Below are 21,188 nucleotides of genomic sequence, written 5' to 3' on the forward strand. Positions count from 1 at the left end.
ACATATTTGGAAAATGATGTGTGAAGTCTGTATGCACACTGCAGAGAATATAATGCAGGGTTAGGGGCCAAGAAAGGTCACTTCCCTGGCTTGTGTTTCTATGTGGATAGCTTTACACTGCAGATATTATCTTCAAATAAAAGCAAATATTTCCTGATCATGTACCATGTATACCATGCACACTGTTGACTGTATTATGTGCATCATCTCATTTAATCCTCACAGTGAGGATAAACAATACATATGAGGTTGCTGTGCTTATAATTATTCATATACCACAGATGAGGAAACCAAGGCTCAAAGAGCTTAAATAATTTATCCAAGGTCATACTTAAATGATGGAGGTATTTTGCCCACCAGGAAATATTTGGGAACGCCCAGAGACATTTTGGGGGGTCAAGACTGGGTGGATGAGCGTATATGGAGGGAAGCTTATTACTGGCATCTAATGAGTTGAAGACAGTGATGCTGTTTAAAATCCTGTAATGTACAGAACAGGGAAGCCTGGTGTGCTGCAGTCCATGGGGTCGCAAAGAGTCGGACACGACTAAGTGACTGAACTGAACTGAATGCACAGGACAGCTGTCTTTCCCCCAAACAGAATGATTTGACCCAAAATATCAACAGTGCTAAAGTTGCGAAACCCTGTGTTACTAGGATATACTAGAAGCGGCAGATATCTGCCAAGCAGGTTAAAATTTACAAAAGGCTTTTGACCTGTGTTCTCTCATTTGCTCTTATAACGTTTCTCTGAAGTAAGAAGAAGAGATTTCACCGTCTTCATTTCTTTCACAGATGAGGACTGAGGCTCAGGTGGTGGGAGCTTGTCTGAGGTGGCCAGGATGCAAGGACAATGATGGAACACTTGGGACCTCACACCACATCCCCTTCTCTAGAGAGAGTCACCCTCTGATACAGCCAGGCTGGAGTGCAGGTGAGGGGTGACGTAGCTGCCTCTTTCCAGGAAGGTTTATGTCCGTACAAACTCTTCCAACAGCCTCTGGAAAAAAGAGGGGCCAAACGCTTATTTCTTCCCCCATCGTATGATAGAGTGTGAAGTCTGAGGCGCATCTCACAGAAACAAAATCTCCACAATTTATCCTTTAAATCAAAGAAATGGACCTTAGTGATACACAAACATGATTTACTCGTTTGTCTTCCTAGTGGCTCAGACTGTAAAGAATCTGCCTGCAATGAGGAAGACCTGGGTTCGATCTCTGGGTTGGGAAGATCCCCTGGAGAACGGAATGGCAACCCACTTCAGTATTCTTGCCTGGTGAATTCCATGGACAGAGGAGCCTGGTGGGCTACAGTCCACACGATCTCAAAGAGTCGGACAGGACTGAGCGACTAGCACTTTCACTTTCTTTCTTCAGTAGCATGCAGTGCTGGTACATGACAGAAATGATATTCATCTATTTAACTGTTTTTTTTTTTTTAATTCCTCCAACCTGCAAAAGGAGTCTTAGGTGTTTTTAACTTTTAACTTTTTACTGGGGTATAGCTGATTATCAATATTGTGATAGTTTCAGGTGAACAGCAAAGGGACTCAGCCATATATACATATGTATATATATTTCCATTCTCCCTCAAACTCCCCTCTCATCCAAGCTGCCACATAACAATTGAGCAGAGTTCCCTGCACTATACGGTAGGTCTTTGTTGGTTATTCGCTTTAAATATAACAGCATGTCCATGTCTACTCCAAACTCCCTAACTATTCTTTCCCCTCATCTTTTCCCCCTGGCAACCATAAGTTTATTCTCTAAGTTTGCGTGTCTGTTTATGTTTTAAAAATAAGTTCATTTGTATCATTTCTTTTTAGATTCCACCTATGAGGGATGTCATAGGATATATCTCCTTCTCTGTCTGACTTCACTCAGTATGACAATCTAGGTCCATCCATGTTCCTGCAGACTGCATTATTTCATTCTTTTTAATGGCTGAGTAATATTCAAAGGAGTTTCAGTTTTCAGGGAAGTCCAAGTATGTGGCCTTTGTAGTTAGATCCCACTCCCCAGATTTCACTTTCCTTTAACCAGTCAGTATTCATACTACCTGGATAGTTGCAAAAGGACATGGAGGGAATTATAGTGCTTTTTCATCTTCACACATGGATCAGAACTCTCTGCAAGGTTCCTCTAGTCCTCGGAGTTGACATCACGGCCATTTAGAGGGAATCTGCAGGAGAGAAGAGCAGCAGGGAAGAACTAACACAAGCTCATGGTGAAATGTAAGTAGCATGTTTGTGATGTCCTCTGAGGATTATATCTGCATGGTCTCCACCTGGAGATGACTCTCATCCCTCAAAACTGAGGTTCCACCCACAATAGCCAACTGTCTAAGCTCAGATTTTCACTTGTAAGCATCTCCTGAAAAGAATCATTAATATCCTTGAAGAAGAGGATTACAAATTTAATCTTTAACAACCCTTAGTGCTTGCAAGAGACTCTATCAGACAAATCATGGGCTTTGCAATCAAATGGACCTCAATTCAAGCCTGATGTCTTTCACTTAGAATGAGATTCCAAAAGCCTACAATGACAAATAATTAGAAACTTGTGTGGATTAAGTGGCATAAGAGATGTGACGGCGTGCCCTCCACTCCATGATATTAGCATAGTATTAACGTGAACTAATACATCAGATTACTGAGATCAGTGCCCCATCCTCCACCCAGGCTTGGCTATAAGAGGAAGAGCAGCATATTCACACTGGGAGGAGAAATGAGCTCAGAAGAAGAGTCAGAGCAAGTCCACTAGACCAGACAGAGCATCCATGCATGGGGCAGATGGGAGAAGACCCCCCTCACCCACAGTAAGGGGTCTCTGACACTAGATAGGAGCCCTGCCTGTCTCCTCCAGGACTCAAGCCAATGCTGGAAGGATAAGTCCCCAGCTCCTGCTGCTCTGACTGCTAGGATTTATCTTAGGGCACCAAGAAGACTGTGACAAGTGCAGGACTAGCTCCAAATTCTGCTCTGAGATTCTTCCAAATCTGGCTCAGTGCCCAGCAGCTCCTGTCCAGGCCACAGGCAAGCCTGGCCAGCCTCAGGGCGTCTCTGCTGACCACCACCCCCTCATTTGGTGCCTTCAGGGGCAGCAGCAGCCCCCTTATGGACCAACATCGCTTGCAGTGCATGTCATTTTAAGTCGGCACCATCTGTTCTGGGCCCTCATTATGAATTCATAATGAACATATGTAACAATTACATCTGTAAAGGGAAAAAAGTAGGGTTTTTATAGTTTAGCTGCAAGTAAATGCTCTTTGTGCAAGCAAGCATATTTTTGAGGAATTTGGTTTTGCTTTTATTTTGTTTCTCTTTTAATCCCTGAGAAACTATTTGCAGCAGATAAGTTTTCATTCTAGGCTCAAACATTCAGCTTGGAATGACCAGAAATGGAAGACCACAGCGTCCTGCTCTAAGAATAAGAAATAAAGTGAAAACCAAGGTCCTCCCCAGGAGTGATACTGGAGTCAGGATACAGTAAACAGCTGGGATAGAGAACATGGAGCATGGCTTTGACCTCCTAACACTGACCTCAGGCAGGTTGCCCTAAGTCTGTTCCCTCCACATATTAGAAATATCGATAATAACAGCAACTCTGCCTTAGAGTCAGGAGAAGGATGGAAGGAAGCCATGCAGGGCAACCGGCATAGTACACAGAGTAACTTTCAGCTTTGCCTGGGTCTCAGCTTTACCAACCTTGAAGGGGGGGAGGGTTGATACTTTATAATCAAATACCTGGAATAGATTTGACCCACTTTCCAAAGGACAAGAATCCTATAGTGATAGGAGCTTTGAAATATGGACAGTTCTTATTAGTATGTGCATGTGTGTATGTGTGTGTAGAAATAATAAGTGACAGATTGGTAGATAGAAACATAGAAACATAGATAACTACATAGTACACAAATTAAATATATGTATACTGAAATACAGGTAGCTAAGCTGGTGAAGAATCCGCCTTCAATGCAGCAGACTGCGGTTTGATTTCTGGGTGGGGAAGATCCCCTGGAAAAGACACAGGCTGCCCACTCCAGTATTCTTGGGCTTCCCTGGTGGCTCAGGTGGTTAAAGATCTGCCTGCAATGTGGGAGACCTGGGTTCAATCTCTGGATTGGGAAGATCCCCTGGAGGAGGGCATGGCAACCTCCTCCAGTATTCTTGTCTGGAGAATCCTCATGGACAGAGGAGCCTGGCAGGCTACAGTCCATAGGGTCACAAAGAGTCGAACATGATTGAAGTGACTTAGCATGCAAGTAAGCATACAGAGATACATAAATATAAGGGCTTCCCTGATGCTCAGGGGTAAAGAATCCACCTGCAAGGCAGGAGACTCAGGGTCAGTCTCTGGGTTGGGAAGATCCCCTGCAGAAGGGAATGGCAACCCACTCCAGTATTCCTGCCTGGAGAATCCCATGGACAGAGGAGCCTGGCAGGCTATAGTCCACAAGGTCACAAAGAGTCAGACACAACTGAGTGGACTCAGCGGACACCACCACATAGCTATGAGGATAGATAATAAATGCATGTATACATAGACTGATACAAAGACACATAGTTAAGTGACAGATAGCTAGACAGACAAAGAGATGTGTTTCACACACAAAAAATTGGGAGACCGTATTTATGATTTTAATGATGACTATCTCAGATAGTATGATTGGAGAGACAGGGAAGGGAGAAAGTTTAAGAAAGCAACAAACAATAGCCTGAATAGGGTCTATGAAGACCCTGGAGATTCCAAAGAGTAGGGGTTTGATACAAGGATAAATGTAAAAGAGGGATTCTCTGTTCCTGGCAGAGAGCTCAGGGAAACATTACCGAATGTTCTGGATTTATCTGCAGGTACATAAGCCAAGTTAGGTTAAAGGAAAGTTTTGAAATGTGGGAAACAAAGTTCACCACCAAACTCACCAGCTCCTCAGGAGGGTTTTGAGGATTTGGAAAAGCACAAGTTACCCACCTCCTACCAGCGAGCAGAGGGCACCAGGAACGTGGCCAGGAGTCCTGCTGCATAGTCACCTCGGCAACCGTAGTTGGGATGTGCAAGAGTCCAGGAAATCACCTGTGTGCAGGGCCGTGAGCTCCTTAATCCCATCTGAGCACGGCGGGGGGGGGGGGGCAGCTATTTGTCCCCTGAAAGTAAGCAGAAAAAACCCATGATGTACCTGTCCCACATGGGGTGGATTTAATGAGCTTAGCACTTCAGTCACTTGCTTCTGCCCCCAAAGCCAAGGAAAAGCTTAGGGCCCCCCGGTGAATGGTAATTGCTGGCTCTGTGTCTGGGAGCAGAACAGGCACAGCACTAATAGATCTCTTTTTTCCTAGAAGAGGTGGCAGTGGACAGCTAGCAGTGCTCAGCCAGTCCAAGCTCTGCTTAGCCAGGCATGCTATGGCACCCATTAGCGCAGGGTAGCACCGACTGCCAGGCACTTGGGCTTGGACTAGGCACTGAGGTCGCTGCATAAAAAGTTTGGAGGTATGCTCAGTCTCTTGTGATAACAACAGTACTTGACAGATGGGCAGTTAGGTTGGGGTTGATCTATGTAGAAGCGCAGTACCTTAGGCTTTGAAGTCTCCTAATGTTATTCTTTATGGGCTTCCCTGGTGGCTCAGATGGTAAACAATCTGCCTACAGTGTGGGAGACCCAGGCTTCATCCCTGGATTGGGAAGATCCTCTGGAGAAGGTAATGACTACCCACTCTAGTATTCTTGCCTGGAGAATTCCATCCTGCCAGAGGATCCTGGCAGGCTACAGTCCACGGGGGTCCCAAAGAGTTGGACACAACTGAGTGACTAACACTTTCACTTTTTCAATGTTATTCTTCACCTTGTCCCCTCCAGAGACATGGAGACCCACACAGATCACCAACAAACTGAGAATTGAATACTCCCCTTATTAACTTAAGAAATGACCCCATGGCCCCACAATGCAGGGCTTTCACTAAACTCCATTGTACAATACAACTTTTTCATTGAGATCAAAATGCAGCATCTTACTTCCCACTCTGTATTCAAGCCTTGTCCAGGTGTGCCTACCTTGATGAGATAGCAAATGAAAGTGCCCACTATACCTAAGCCCAGAAGACCACAATCCATGCTGCTGGACTGATCCCTGCCCTCTTGGTATGAACTCCCCTGCTAGAAAGGATGACTGATAGACCCCCAAGGCTAAATATTTGACTTCACGGCTTCTCCTCCTGCAGGGAGGTGGGACTGGACAGAGGGGCTGGGAGTGAGTGGTTTCTCCAACATTCCTCTGGTGCAGAGGGAAACAGCAAAGGCTCTCACCTTTCTCAAAGTGGAAAGCAGGAATATGAGTCCCCCTTTCAACATGGTCATCCCAATCAGGGTGCAATTAAAAAGATGGGGGTTCAGCAGGAGCTTTGTTTCCTCTGGTCTGAGAAAGGGGATGTCGAGGAGGCTTTGCGGCTGGTGGAGCTTCAGGTCTCTGCATTCTGACCTCCACTGCCAGCCTGAGACCCTCGCCTCCTCTTGAAGTGTGTTCATTGTGCAGCCAAGAAAACAGGAGCATGGGAAGAGGAGCCACAACACAGCCAGTGCTGAGAGGACTGACATGACAGGGTAGCTCTGGTTTGTTTAGGAACCAATTCAAAGGTTAATTTATGGAGGACTTCTTGACATGCTCACTTGCTTGCACGAGAAAGTTGCATCATGTTTAAAAACAAAAACAACTGTGCTACAGCAGCTTCTTAAAATCCTCAAATTGAGTCCTCCTCCCCCACTGTATATTTAAGAGAAATGAATGAACCCCAAAGGTACAGGCTTTCTAAACTCTGTGGAGTGATTTTCCTACTGCTCTATTGATGAATCACCGTCTCTCTCTCATTTTTACCTTTCTGTTCTTAGTTTCCCATTTTTAATATATTTTATTAAAGTACACTTGATTTACAATATTGTGTTAGTAATCATATATGTATATATACATATATATATTCAAATTATTTTCCATTATAGGTTATTATAAGATATTGAATATAGTTCCCTGCACTATACAGGAAATTTTTGTCACTTATCTATTTTATATATAGTAGTTTGTATCTGTTGTCCCACTCTCCTGATTTATCCCTCCTCGTTTTCCCTTTCGGTAACTATAAGCTTGTTTTCTTTTATTTATAAATTAATTAATTTTAATTGCAGGCCGATTATTTTTTTTTTTTTAATAAATTTATTTATTTTAGTTGGGGGCTAATTACTTTACAATATTGTAATAGTTTTTGCCATACATTGACAAGAATCAGCCATGGGTTTACATGTGTTCCCCTTCCCGAACCCCCCACCCACCTCCCTCCCCCTCTCATCCTTCTGGATCATCCCATTGCCCCGGCCCTGAGCCCTTGTCACATGCATCGAACATGGAATGGTCAGGCCGATTATTTTACAATATTGTGGTGGATTTTTCCATACATCAACATGAATCACCCACGGGTGTACATGTGCCCCCATCCTGAACCCCCATAAGTTTGTTTTCTATGTATGTGAATTTCTGTTTTATATGTATATTTATTTGAATTTTTTTAGATATCACAGAAAAGTGATAGCATATAATATTTGCCTGTCTCTGTCTGACTTACTTCATTAAGTATAATATCCTCTAGATTCATCCTTGTTGCTGCAAATGGCAATATTACATTCTTTCATATAACTGAGTAATATTCATATATATCACATCTTCTTAAGTCAATCATCTATTGATGGGCACTTGGGTTTCTCCTTGTCTTGGTTGCTGTAAATAGTGCCTCCATGAACACTGGCTGCATGTATCTTTTTGAACTAGAGTTTTTTCACTTTTGAGGATAAATTGTCTTACTCATTCTGTAACATTGCCCAATCATCAGTCCTCAAGTTCTTGCTCTCTTAGTTTGCAGTATTCCTCCTCACTCAGGAAAAAGATGAGGCATGTGATCTGATTAATTTGGAATGGGGTGATGAGGAGAGAGGATGAAACCTTACCGCTCACTCTCAATCACATTTTACTATTATGGCAGAAACTTACTTCTCTTGCTCAGTCGTGTCCGACTCTTTCCCACCCTATGGACTAAAACACAACAGGCTCCTCTGTCCAAGAGAGTCTCTGGGCAAAAATTCTGGAATGGGTTGCCATATCCTCCTCCAGGGGAGCTTCCCAGATCAGGGATCTAGCCCACACATCCTGCATCTCCTGCATCAGCAGGTGGATTCTTGACCACTGAGCCACCTGGGCTTGATGCACTCAAAGGAGTCCTGGTTTGGAGTGTCCTACTACCTGATTCTCCTGCCTCCAGCATCCTCCCCTCGACACCACTCAAATCTCTAATCCTGCCGGTCCCCTGTCTATGGATCCTTGATGATGCCCTGCTTGAACCCAGGCATCTGATATCTGGAGGTCTTCAGACAGAATTCAATAATATTGGGGGATTTTAGTGTATGCTTTTATTTCTGATTAAATGAAAATTTACCCAGACATTTTGAGGGTCACCAAGATACTCACCTTGGAACAGAATCCTGTCAAGCAATTAAAGTGTTTATGTCCGTGTTTGTGTTTACAATGACGATGGTGACAAGTTGTACTTCTTTCATACTGAAGGCTAATGACAAAAGAACAGAGGCCGACTCAATACATAAATTATGCTTTCTTTCAAAGTGAAGGTCAAATGACCTCAATGTTTACCATATGAATGAAGATTTCCCAGTAGTTTGAATAGAGAGATACCGTGGAGAAATTGAGTTATCACACTGCACAGGGTAATAAAAGTATGACAGACACAAAAGCTACACTGAGGTAATCACCCACACATAACTGCAATTTAGACAAACAACCCAGTGCACCATATTAACTTTGTTTAATTTTTATTTTATTGGCTTTTAGTTTCATGTGATTTAGTTACACATTTCTTTTGATTTTTTTTTCGTTCTATTAGAGCTACAAGGACTGCATCCTTGAGTATGTTGGTAAATAAAAAGCTGCATTACAATAAAAATATTTTATCAACATTGAGGATTGATGGGTATGACAGTCAGGGTCCCCCCAGCAGAGAGAGAACCCCTGTGGAAGAGTTGACCTGAAAGTAGTTTAGTGAAGGGGTTTGAGCAGATTAACAGCACCAACAAACATTGGTGAGGAATCCAAGAACTAGCAGCAGTGGGCTGAAAGGGCAAAGAGAGGTCTCCTGGAGAGCAAAGGGAGCCAGAGCCGCTGAAAGGCGACTGCCTGATGGTAGTGATAACCTAGAGACACTGGACCACTTTCTGAACACAGCGCCAAAGCAGGGAGGCGGCAGGGGAATAGATGCTTGTCACTCTTCCCACCACCCTCTGATCACCCCAGAGATTGCCCCAGCCACCCAGGAGCCAGAGGACAAGGGAACCTGGAGCATGCACAGCAAACAAGGATAGAGACTGGATAGAGGAAGGAATGAAGAATAACCAGAATAATGGGAATTTTTATTTTTCCTTTAAAAAATAGAACATACTTATTCAAATGCAAGAGATGTTGTCCTGAAAGCTAAAGTCCAAATGCAGCGCCCAGGACCCTCCCTTGGCTGGACTTGACAACCTATCTCTCCTAATCTCCAGCCACGTGACACCACTAACAATTCATAATAAACCATGTGTAAAGCCATTATCCCTTTCCTAACACTAAATTCCCTGCCCAAAATATCTCTCTTAATCCCAGCTGCTTGTTTACCATCAACCTGTAAATAGTACCTCACCTTACAAGATTCAACACAAATGTCAGTCCTTCTGTAAAACCGCTCCTGGCTCCACTTAGCACAGATGAAGCAATTAACTGCACTATTCTCTGCATCCCTAGTGTAAATCTGCACACTTCTACAGCTGTACTTGCAAGAGCACAGCACTTCTCCTTAGCACTAGATGCTAAGTTCCTAAAGGGCAAGATGCGTGTCTTCATGGTCTTTTTATTCACACCTGTTTCAAAAGTATGTCATATAATAGAACTCAGAAGCAAAAGGAGGGCTTCCCAGGTGGCTCAGTGATAAAGAATCCACTTGCCAATGCACGAGACGCAGGAGACATTGGTTCGATCCCTGGGTCAGGAAGATGCCCTGGAGAAGGGCATGGCAACCTACTTCAGTATTCTTGCCTGTAAAACCCCGTGGACAGAGGAGCCTGGTGGGCTACAGTCCATGGGGTCGCAAAGAGTTGGACACAATTGAGCGACTGAGCAGCACATAAGCACAAAGAAGAAAGGAAAGAAGGAGTATCTAGTTTTTTTCTTTATATGATTTTAAGCTATTCGTAACTTCTCTGATTCTCAATATCTTTATCAAAAAAATGAAGAGAATAAGATCAAATTTCTAATAAACACATGTACACCCATGGCTGATTCATGTCAATATATGGCAAAAACCACCACAATATTATAAAGTAATTAGCCTCCAATTAAAATAAATAAATTAATATAAAAAAAGAAAAATCTAAACAAAGGAAAATGCAAGCTCTCAGGACAGGAGCTGACTTACTACAATTATTACTATTGAAGACCAATAAAAATGTTCATTTTTCTAATCATCCATTGTCTCCACATACACACTGTCTTCCAGAAACTGAAAACATTGGTAACTCTGATCCAGCCAGTCTTTTACACCTACTCTTGTGTCTAAAATAGCAATTATGTGGTGGACCCCATGCAAAGATCTGCTACAGGCACTTGTATTTCCCTCTAACAAAAAAAAAAATGCTGCAATTTTCTTGTTGAGCAGGAAGGGAGAAAGCAATGTGTGGATGGAAATGTGTTCTGTTCTTCAGCACGTATTTTTCTTTTCTTCAAATGACTGGCTCACTAAATGGATGAATAAATGAATGAATTTTCTTCAGTAGATGAGTATACTACTTGCATGACAGGTGTCTCTACAGATAATTTTCTCCATGGAGGGAAGTTTTAGACCAGGCAGAACCCGAAAGACCTACTGGTTATATGGGAAGAAGCAGAAAGAAGTCCTTGTTGTCTAAAATCGAGTCAAATAAGCTCAGCCCTTAAGCTCTTACCTACAAGATAATTCACTGCTCAAAGAGAACATCCCCACAACAACCCAAAACCAGACTAAAACTAATTGACAAAAGAAGTGCTATGAGAGGTCCTAAGGTCTTTCATGAGTTCTGGCTTTCCACATAAATTCTCAGATGGCCAATGGACATATAGCCTTTGATGCATTTGTGCTCAAAGTTCTAAATGCATGTCAAGTGTCTGTCAGTTGATAGAAAGGGATTAACTCCCGGGGTCATTCTGTTGGAGACACTGGCAAATTTTGTGATTCTCTATTGCCATGAGGCAATTCTACAACTTCCAACATTATTTTTTAGTCCTAGTAACATAGTGCATTTCAAATGTTTTTGCATTGTAATAGTAGGAAACTTTCTAGTTTATATGACTTGAATTCCAGACATGTGTACTTTATGGCTATGCCAACAGATTTGACGGTGGCTCCAGTGAAATCACTGACTCAATGGACATGAATTTGAGCAAACTCTGGGAGATAGTGAAAGACAGGAAGAAGCCTGGCGTGCTGCAGTCCATGAGGTTGCAAAGAGTCAGACATGACTTAGCAACTGAACAACAACCTGTGAAATCTGAGTTCTTCTGCAGCTTGGTTTAATGTAATATTATAAATGAAAAGAGGAAGGGAAAAATAATCTGAGCAAAGAGGGTAGAGGGGAGAACTCTCCAGGGATGGAGGAAATTCCTCTGACCCAAAGATTTGTAAGGTTGCTTCCTTTTAAATTTTCCAATTTTTCTATAGCTCCTTTAAAATGCAACATGTAAAACCCTGATAGCACAGGGCAAGCTCTTATAAAAGGATTACTTTAAACTTTTACAATATCTTAGCACTTTTATTTCCACCTAATTATAGCATCTTATTCCCCTGGAGAGGGGAATGGCTTACCCACTCCAGTATTCTCACCCAGAGAATTCTATGGACAGAGCCACCTGGTGGGCTACAATCCATGGGGTTGCAAAGAGCTGAACACGACTGAGCAACTAACACTTTCACTTTCAAGACTGTGATTTAACTACAGCTTGTGATTCTGTGTTTTTAGATCATTTCTATGAAATTTCCCAGTCTTAACTAGATCTTATACACTTGGGTTTCCTGGCTTTAAGTGTATTACTTACTACTTCATTTTGAGTTTTCCTCAGCTTGTCAAATTCGTTTGAACGACTTGACAAGGTCATTTTGAATTTTTTTCTTTGCAATGAAGTACACGTAGGATTATTTTCACATTTTCTCACTCTGTACTTGGAACCTGCAATAATTTGACCCTCATCCAGGACCTCTCCCTGAGACACACTTGAAATGCACCTGTCCTCTGCTGTCAAGCTGGCAACAATTACCATTTTGGAATAGTTTTGACCATTCACCCAACGATCAAGAACTTTAAAATCTAGAGTTGAAAGTATCATTCACACAATTAAAAAAAAAAACTGAGATTAAGAAAGATCACTGTCTACTTCATCTAAGTGTCATAGCAGGAAACTATATCGGTCTAGAAGCCTCACTTGTCAAAGTGTGATCCATGGACAAGCAGCATCAGCCTTGCGTGGTCCATGGACAAGTAGCATCAACATCATCTGGAAGCATCTTAGAGATGCAGAATCACAAGACCTACTTTGAACTTGAATAAGAAAATCTGCATTTAACAAAATCTTGGTGATCTGTATGCACATTCAAATTTGAGAACCAGTGGTCTAGATGGTTTATTTTTTGATACAGGATCCTATGCTTTCCTAGGTGATTTTCGTTCGGTTGTGTCTTAGAGATGCAGAATCACAAGACCTACTTTGAACTTGAAAAAAAAAATCTGCATTTAACAAAATCTTGGTGATCTGAATGCACATTCAACTTTGAGAGCCATTGGTCTAAATGGTTTATTTTTTGAAAAAGGAGCCTAAGCTTTCCTAGGTGATTATAATTTGGTAGTTTAATGCCTTGCCTTAAGATTGCCCAGATACTGATGGCGCTGTGATTTCCAGGGTAATAATTTTTCAAGGATGTCACCACATGTGCCCTCCAGCAGCCCTTAAGAATTTCCCATTCCTATATGATTTCTCTATAGAAACACTTAGAAATTACATATCACCACAATACATTTCAAACTTTACTCTCCACTCCTCTCACACTCAATGGAAAAGCTTTGAATAGTTTAACAGGTTATTATAGAAAGGAAAAAATAAAATCATTGACTTTCTTCACACAGGTGTCAAGTATCAAATTCTTAACTGCTTAAGTGCAATGGTTAAGGAAAATATGAATACAAACACATATTCGGATTTATACACAGCAATTTGACTCAGAAAACACTGACTCTTGCAATAAGCTGTTCTGTGGTCTGATGGGCAATCTCTCCACTTCTCGGGACCACAATACTTCACCATGACTCTAAAACATGTGGGTTGGGAGTTAAATCTGGGTTGTGACACTAACTCTGTCACTAATTATGTGGTCATTGGCAAGTTACTTAATCTCCTTCCGTTCAGATTTAGTATCTGTAAAATAGAAACAATAATAGTACCTATAGTGTATACTTCAGTCCGTTCAGTTCAGTCGCTCAGTCGTGTCCGACTCTTTGCGACCCCATGAACTGCAGCATGCCAGGCCTCTCTGTCCATCATCAACTCCCAGAGTCCACCCAAACCCATGTCCATTGAGTCGGTGATGCCATCCCAATCATCTCATCCTCTGTCGTCCCCTTCTCCTCCTGCCCTCAATATTTCCCAACATCAGGGTCTTTTCAAATGAGTCAGCTCGTCGCATCAGGTGGCCAAAGAATTGGAGTTTCAGCTTCAGCATCAGTCCTTCCAATGAATATTCAGGACTGATTTCCTTTAGGATGGACTGTTTGGATCTCCTTGCAGTCCAAGGGACTCTCAAGAGTCTTCTCCAACACGACAGTTGAAAAGCATCAATTCATATCAATTCATACTTATCAATTCATGTATACTTATGACAGTCAAATAGAACAATGCATGAAAAACACTACTCTGGACCATATGGATTGGTCAATAAATAATTGTTGTTATTGTTGTTGTTATATGAAAAAGCAAATATTATCAAAGTTTCTAAGGCTTGAGACCCCTCCCCAACTAATTCAATATTTTATCCCCAGGGTCTGGCATACACTAGGAGCTAATTAAATATATATTACAATAATGATTAAATAAATGGATGGATGGATGGGACTGGATTTCCTAATTTGTAAACTGAAAGATTTGAACTAAATCATTGCTAAATTATCTTCTAAGTTTGAAATTTTGACCTATATTTTAAGTAATCCTTAAATCTGTGTTTAGTACTGTTTTTCAGATATGCTCCAACCTTAAAAACATGAATATAAAGGACTTCCCCGGTGGTCCAGTGGCTAAGACACTATGCTCCTAGTGCAGGGAACCTAGGTTTGATCCCTGGTCTGGGAACTAAATTTCACATGCTGCAACTAAGACTTGGCACACCCAAATAAAACTATACAAATAAATTTTTAAAAAATTGAGAATATGAGCATGTTCAGGAGAAAAACTGTGCTATTGACCAGGAATAAAGTTACTAAGCATCTCAGGGGAAGCCAAGGCAAAAAACTGTGATATCCCATAAAACACATTCAGGCAGTCATCCTGGTTGTGAATGTCATCCATTGTTGCTTTCAGCAAACCAGGGATCCAGAAAATAGGTAAGTGCTAATGACCCCAAGGAGAAAGCAGCCTATCTATTTTCATACGCACACCTAGAAGAAATTACACCTTCCTGACAACTTGATTTAGATGAAATGTCATGAGAAAAAGAATGTGCCCAATTTTTCAACAGGGAGAAAAAAAAAATCCAGTAGGAAACTCAGTCAGGTCTTGGGGGTAAGATTTTCCTGATATTAACCTGATGATGCCCTATGTATAATAACTGCCCCCCTTGACTTTTATTTGTATAAAAATAGTTTTCTTCCCAGGTTCAGTCATTTTTAATCATTGCCTATGCTTGTTGGGACTTCATCTCGTACAGAGCAGGGGTTTGGAAAGTATTTCTTGAATGCAATTACCTTATTTAACCCCTAGGACTACAATTCTGGATGGTGGACACAAGAGGTTTGGGTATTTTTGTTTTATGAATATGAAGGCTCTGAGGGGGTTTCCTGGGTGGTGGTAAATATTCCTCCTGCCAGTGCAGGAGACTTGGGTTCAATTACTGTGTTGGGAAGATCCCCTGGAGTAGGAAAGGGCAGCCCACTCCAGTATTCTTGCCTGGGAAATCCCATGAACAGAGGAGCCTGGCAGGTTACAGTCCATGGGGCCACAAAGAATCAGACATGACTGAGAGACTGAACGCGCGCGCGCGCGCGCACACACACACACACACACACACACACACGCACACACACACGCACACAATGTTCTGAGAGGTTAAAAATTGCTCAAGTGCACATAGTAAATAGTAGTAAATCAGGTCTTGAGCCACTGACCATTGTCCCAAAGTCACTGCACAAACCATCTGCAGCTACAGAATCTGGATGGAGACCAGGAGATCATTCATTCAATTAATATTCATTTGGTACATGCTAGGTACTAAATATATAATGATAAACAAACTAAACCTAATTACTGCCCCAGGTAAACTTGTTATCAAGTTATATAGGCTGGAAAAAAATGAAGAAACATTCCCTGCCTCTCATCAGGGCTGTCCTTTGGAAATTAGATAGCCCATTCAAAATATTTTGGAAAAAAACCTATGACCAGAGGATGAAGTGATAGACCTTCAACTGGAAAGGCTTTGTAACCAGGCAGAATTCTGTGCACATTTATCCTCTACTGCTTGTTGGCTAAATTCTTTGGGGAACGTAAGGAGGTTCACTTTTCTGAGCATCGTTTCCATCATCTGCAAAAACTGGGGTATAATTTTCATTTGGAGGAATCATGAGAATTAAATGAGATTTACTACAAGATAGCCTGTCAGAAGTGTCCCCTGAAGGGGGAAATGGCAACCCACTCCAGTGTTTTGCCTGGAAAATTCCATGTACAGAGGAGCCTGGTCGGCTACAGTCCATGGGGTCACAAAGAGTCAGACACGACTGAGAACACATGTACATTCATATAATCCCTTAAACATTTATGTTAACATCTAAAATATTATACATGCTAAAATAGTTGCAAAAGGTATAATTTCCAGACTTTTGTATGATTGATATTTTAAAATAAACTTCCCCAGAAGATTTTCTATCAATATGAAAATATTAGGCCTGAAAATGTTTTATAGTAACCCTATTATAATTTAATGCAACAAAATTATAAATTAGTTTTATACTTGTCACCATAAGGCTAAAAATGCTTTTATTAATTTACTGTTATAATTTTTATCAAAATACAATTGATAAAACATTGTAAATATGTTATTGATTTTACTAAATAATATCAAACATAAAACAAAAAAATTCAAGATAGGAAGTCCTGGAAGGTAGGACTGATCACATAAAAGGAGCTCAAAAAATTTTATTTTATTTCCCTTTTTCATTTCCTATCCTAAAAGTTAATGGCAAGCACCCTGATTTCCTTTGAAGACATAACGTCCCGTGAAAAGCAAAAAAAAGAGACGTGGAAAGGAGAAGCTAAGTGGCTGGATAACTAAGCGCAGTCTGACTATATTTCAGCAAAGAAGACAGGCCAGTATCTTCCCAGCAGCCCCTGTGATGCCTGAATAGGTGCCTCAGTGTCACGTGGCTTATCCTCCCTGCAGAGCTGCAAGGACACAGCCGTGATTTCACCTCTAAGAGCTACGGGGATGTTTAGCCCCAGAAGCCAGAGCAGAGTGGACAACCACCAAGTGTCTCTGCCTCCAAGCATTCTGAGTGTCTACAAAACATGCTAAGGACCTTTAATGAAGACATAATTATTAGAAATATCATGGTGTTTCTACAGTTCGTTCCCAATCTGCCTCCTACTCTGTCCTTCGATTCGTTTCTCCTGAAACATTCTGCACTCAATCCAAACTGAATTATTTGATTTTTCCTTCAATTTGTCATGAGTTTCCATGACTTGGATGATGCTGTTTTCTCCCCATGGAATGACTCTTCCCCTTTGCTACTTCAAATCCTAATTATCCAACCAACCCAGACCAAACATTCCTTTTCTATCAAACCTTCCCTGAAGCACCCACCTCCTACCCTGCTGCCAGCTGAAACTCAGCTTTTGCAACTCTGCTCTCTCATTATAATTCATGTCTATATTCCTTGCTGCACTCTCATTTTCTATCTTGTATTAATGTTATTTCTGTGTGTGTCTTATCTTCCCTTTTAGATCTCAACTTCCCCCAGGGTGGGAACCACATTGGATTCATTTTTATGTATTGATGGAACCAAACATGGCAACTAACATATAATGAAAGCGAAACAAGTCCTCATGAGATTGATGGAAATGATGACGGCAGTGATGATGATGATGATGAAGAGGAGGCGGAGGACAAGCAACTAGCATTACTTAGAGGTTACTATGTGTCAGGCCTTATTCTTAGGCTCTTTCTACAGCTTATCTCTTTGAGGGCAGTCAGAAAACCTATGTAGTAGTCACTGAAGTTAGTATCTTCATTTAACACATTACAGAATTAAGGTTTAGAGTTGCCAGGTTGCTACCCAAAATCCCATAGTAAGCATAAAGATTTTAACCAAGTTATTTTTCTTCAGAGATAGGATGAAGAACTATAAATATTACTGTGATAATTAATGTTATATGTCAACTTGACTGGGCAATGAGGCGTCCAGACTAAATATTATTTTTTAGTGTGTTTGTGGGAGGATGTTTCAGGATGAAGTTAACAACTGATCCTGTGGATCCAGTGAAGTAGATGGTCCTCCCTAGTGTGGGTGGGCATCCTCCAGCCCATTCAGGGCCAACATAGAACAAAAAGGTGAGGAAGGGGAATTGGCTCCTTTTCCTCCTGTCCCTCTGCTTGGGCTAAAAGGGCTCAGGGCCGGGGCAATGGGATGACCCAGAGGGATGTGATGGGGAGGGAGGTGGGTGGGGGGTCCAGGAAGGGGAACACATGTAAACCCATGGCTGATTCATGTCAGTGTATGGCAAAAACTATTACAATATTGTAAAGTAATTAGCCCCCAACTAAAATAAATAAATTTATAAAAAAAAACAAAACAAAACATCTCACTTCAACTTCTGTTATTATTGGGCTGGAATTTACATCATCTGCTACCCTGATTCTCAGGCTTTCAGACTTGGACTTGAATTACGATTTTCCTTAATACACAGCTTGCAAATGGCAAATTTGGGGACTTCTCAGCTTCCACTATTGCAGGAGCCAATTTCTCATAAGAAATTATATCTCTCTATCTCTGTCTGTCTGTCTGTCTGTATCTCCTGTTGGTTCTGGTTCTGTTTCTCAGAGAACTCTGATGAGCACAATTATCTGGCTTCCCGCATTTGTTTGTTTGTTCATAGATTCCCATAATTTTAGGAAAGTACTCCTATAATTTTAGAATTATGTCGCCTCAGAAGAAAACTCTCAGACTCATTTCTTCTTGATATTATTTTCCCCTCCTACCTCTCAAAAGGAGGCTTTTAACAACCACTTAGTGAAAAGACATTTGTGGTTTATCCTGACCAGGGCAGAGCTAAAAGGGCACCCCCAGCTGAGTGGACACAAACCTTTGATGCATACAGAGTCCTGGATGAATCAAGTGCTTTCAACTTCCCTTTCAAAAGAGTTATTCCTCCAGGATTCTATTTAAAGCTCTGAAGAAGTGAACAAAAAAGGGAAATGGCATGGAGCAGCATGACATCCATTGAGGGTGGGGGGTAGGAGGGGATCCCCAAGCTCCTTTCCCATCCCATAGGTCCAGGTGATGCAGTGAGGGTTACAGTAAGTGTCACACGGGGCAGGCACCCCAAAGAAGCATGTGTCTCTACAATAGCATTCTAAGGAAGAGATGCACAGTGCATGTGATCAAGAACTAAAATGGGTGGTTCCAGTAAACTTCAGGCAGAATAACTGGGGAAGGGGAGAGAAAAAAAACAAAAATAAAAAAAATAGACTGGGGTCTGGCACAAATGAGGTTGTAATGAGAGAGTGAGGTGACAGGCTTCCATAATCTCTGGGCTCTCTCTGCAACTCCACTTTCCCATTGGGAAATGGTCCTTGGGGGTTCAAAGACAAGCAGAAGCAGTAGAATTTGGAGGTCCTTAAAATGACGTGGGCAGCATTTCTATTAAAGTTCTTAACACAGGGATGCATAAAAGGATCTTGGTCGTTTCTTGACTTCGCCTGATCTTTCTTGCGCTGCCCAAGCTCAGCATCTCCATTTGCACCGGTTTCCCTTTCTAGTCTGAGGTCCCATTTTCTCCGTATCCTGAATTTCCTTAGCCAGTTTCCTGACACTCTCCATGCATGAACACAGCACATGATCTTATACATTATGGGTTCTCAAGAAACATTTGTCAGGGGAGGAGGTGATTTGGCAAAGATATCTAGTCCTTGAATCTCTGGCACACAACTAATCAATCAATGCTGATTGGAATGGAATGAGGGATGTGTGGCCAAAAAGAGCTTTTTCTGAAGCTCAGTGAGCTTGATTGCTTGGTTTCAAATAGCTGTTGTGCTTTGGCAAGAAGGTATACATTTCCAAATTCGAAGTGTAAATTTCATTTAATTAGTGACATGAACTAGATGGCCACAGCTGCTGTTCCTTTCAGCGGCCAAGGGCCTGGGGGAAGAAGAGCAGCAATGAGTGCAAAATGAATCAAATGGGCAGGGAGCGAAGATGGTGGGCACAGATGGGCTCTGCAGACCTCTCTCCTCTCCACTGGTCCTGACCTCGCGGAAGTGACATCAGAGATGTCTTTAGGGAGTCCAGGAAGCTTTCATCTTTCTTGTTCTCACACAAATACTCAAAGAGAAGCTGTGAAGCAGCATAGTTTAGTGGACTAAATGTAGAATCAAAAGATAGAGTTTAATTATACATATATGCATTAATATATGATATTTCTCTCTTTCTCACTTACCAGAAAAATGGTGAAGATGAACCTATTTGCAAAGCAGAAATCAAGACACAGACATAGAGAACAAATGGTTGGATACTGGGGTGGGGGTGGGGCAGAAAGGAAGGCTGAGATGAATTAGGAGACTGGGACTGACACATATACACTATTATGCATAAAATAGATAACTAATTAGAACCTAATGTATAGCACAGGGAACTCTACTCAGTGCTCTAGGGTGACCTAAATGGAAAGGAAATCCAAAAAAGAGGGGATACATGTATACATATAGTTGGTTCACCTTGCTGTGCAGCAAAAACTAACACAACATTGTTAAGCAAATACACTCCAATAATTTTTCTTTAAAGATGGAGTTTAAGAATTTTGTTATGTTGAATAGGTAATTTTTAAAAGCTTTAAAAAAAGTCTGATCTTATATGGTATGGGGCTTGACAGATGTATTTGATGACAAAGTCAACTCTAAAAGAATATCAACTGATATGAGTAATAAAGTAAAACAAAATGATATACATTTCATAAATACAGATTAACTGAGATGAAAGGAAATGTAATATTTGGATGCTTGTACTACTATTAATGCAAAAATAAGAATGTATGTAGGGTTAGAAGTTCTCTCTTTAATAGTAAAATAAGGTCCAAGTGAATGGCTAAATTAAAAAATAGTAATAATAATAACACCTGACTCCATCTGCAAACACTAACTTGTGTCATTAAGTAACGCACTTCTTGACTTTGAGCCCTCGTCTTCAACCTGTTAAAGGGGAATGACAATTCCAGCCCTACCAACATCAACAGTATACTGCAGTTATCAAGTGAGTTCATATATGAAAGTGAAAGTCACTTAGTCACATCCAGTTCTTTGCAACCCTATGGACTATACAGTCCATGGAATTCTCCAGGCCAGAATACTGGAGTGGGTAGCCTTTCCCTTCTCCAGAGGATCTTCCCAACCCAGATATCGAAACCACGTCTCCCATATTGCACGCAGATTCTTTACCAACTGAGCTATTAGGGAAGTCCTGAGTTCATATGTAGGTGTTTAGTAAAGACTGAAACTTTCCCAGTGGCTCAGTGGTAAAGAATTACCTGCAATGCAGGAAAGCAAGTTCGATCCTTGAGTCAGGAAGATCTGTAGAAGGAAATGACAGCCCACTCCAGTATTCTTGCCTGGGAAATCC

General features: G+C 41.4%; 1 long non-coding RNA gene across 1 annotated transcript in view; it reads right to left on the reverse strand.

The window, feature by feature from the left end:
- The window catches only part of LOC145522321 (uncharacterized), a 174,419-nt gene that overhangs the window by 26,603 nt on the left and 126,628 nt on the right, over nucleotides 1-21,188 (reverse strand). Inside the window, exons 4-6 of the long non-coding RNA XR_014065983.1 lie at nucleotides 4,971-5,143; nucleotides 2,059-2,181; nucleotides 776-1,000 (exon numbers count right to left, since the gene is read on the reverse strand). This is a non-coding gene — a long non-coding RNA (uncharacterized LOC145522321). The remainder of the gene's footprint in view (nucleotides 1-775; nucleotides 1,001-2,058; nucleotides 2,182-4,970; nucleotides 5,144-21,188) is intronic.

The sequence above is a fragment of the Giraffa tippelskirchi genome, chromosome 10 (assembly GCF_054371585.1).
Source record: "Giraffa tippelskirchi isolate mGirTip1 chromosome 10, T2T-mGirTip1v1.2.pri, whole genome shotgun sequence".
In the NCBI taxonomy this organism is placed as follows: Eukaryota; Metazoa; Chordata; class Mammalia; order Artiodactyla; family Giraffidae; genus Giraffa; species Giraffa tippelskirchi.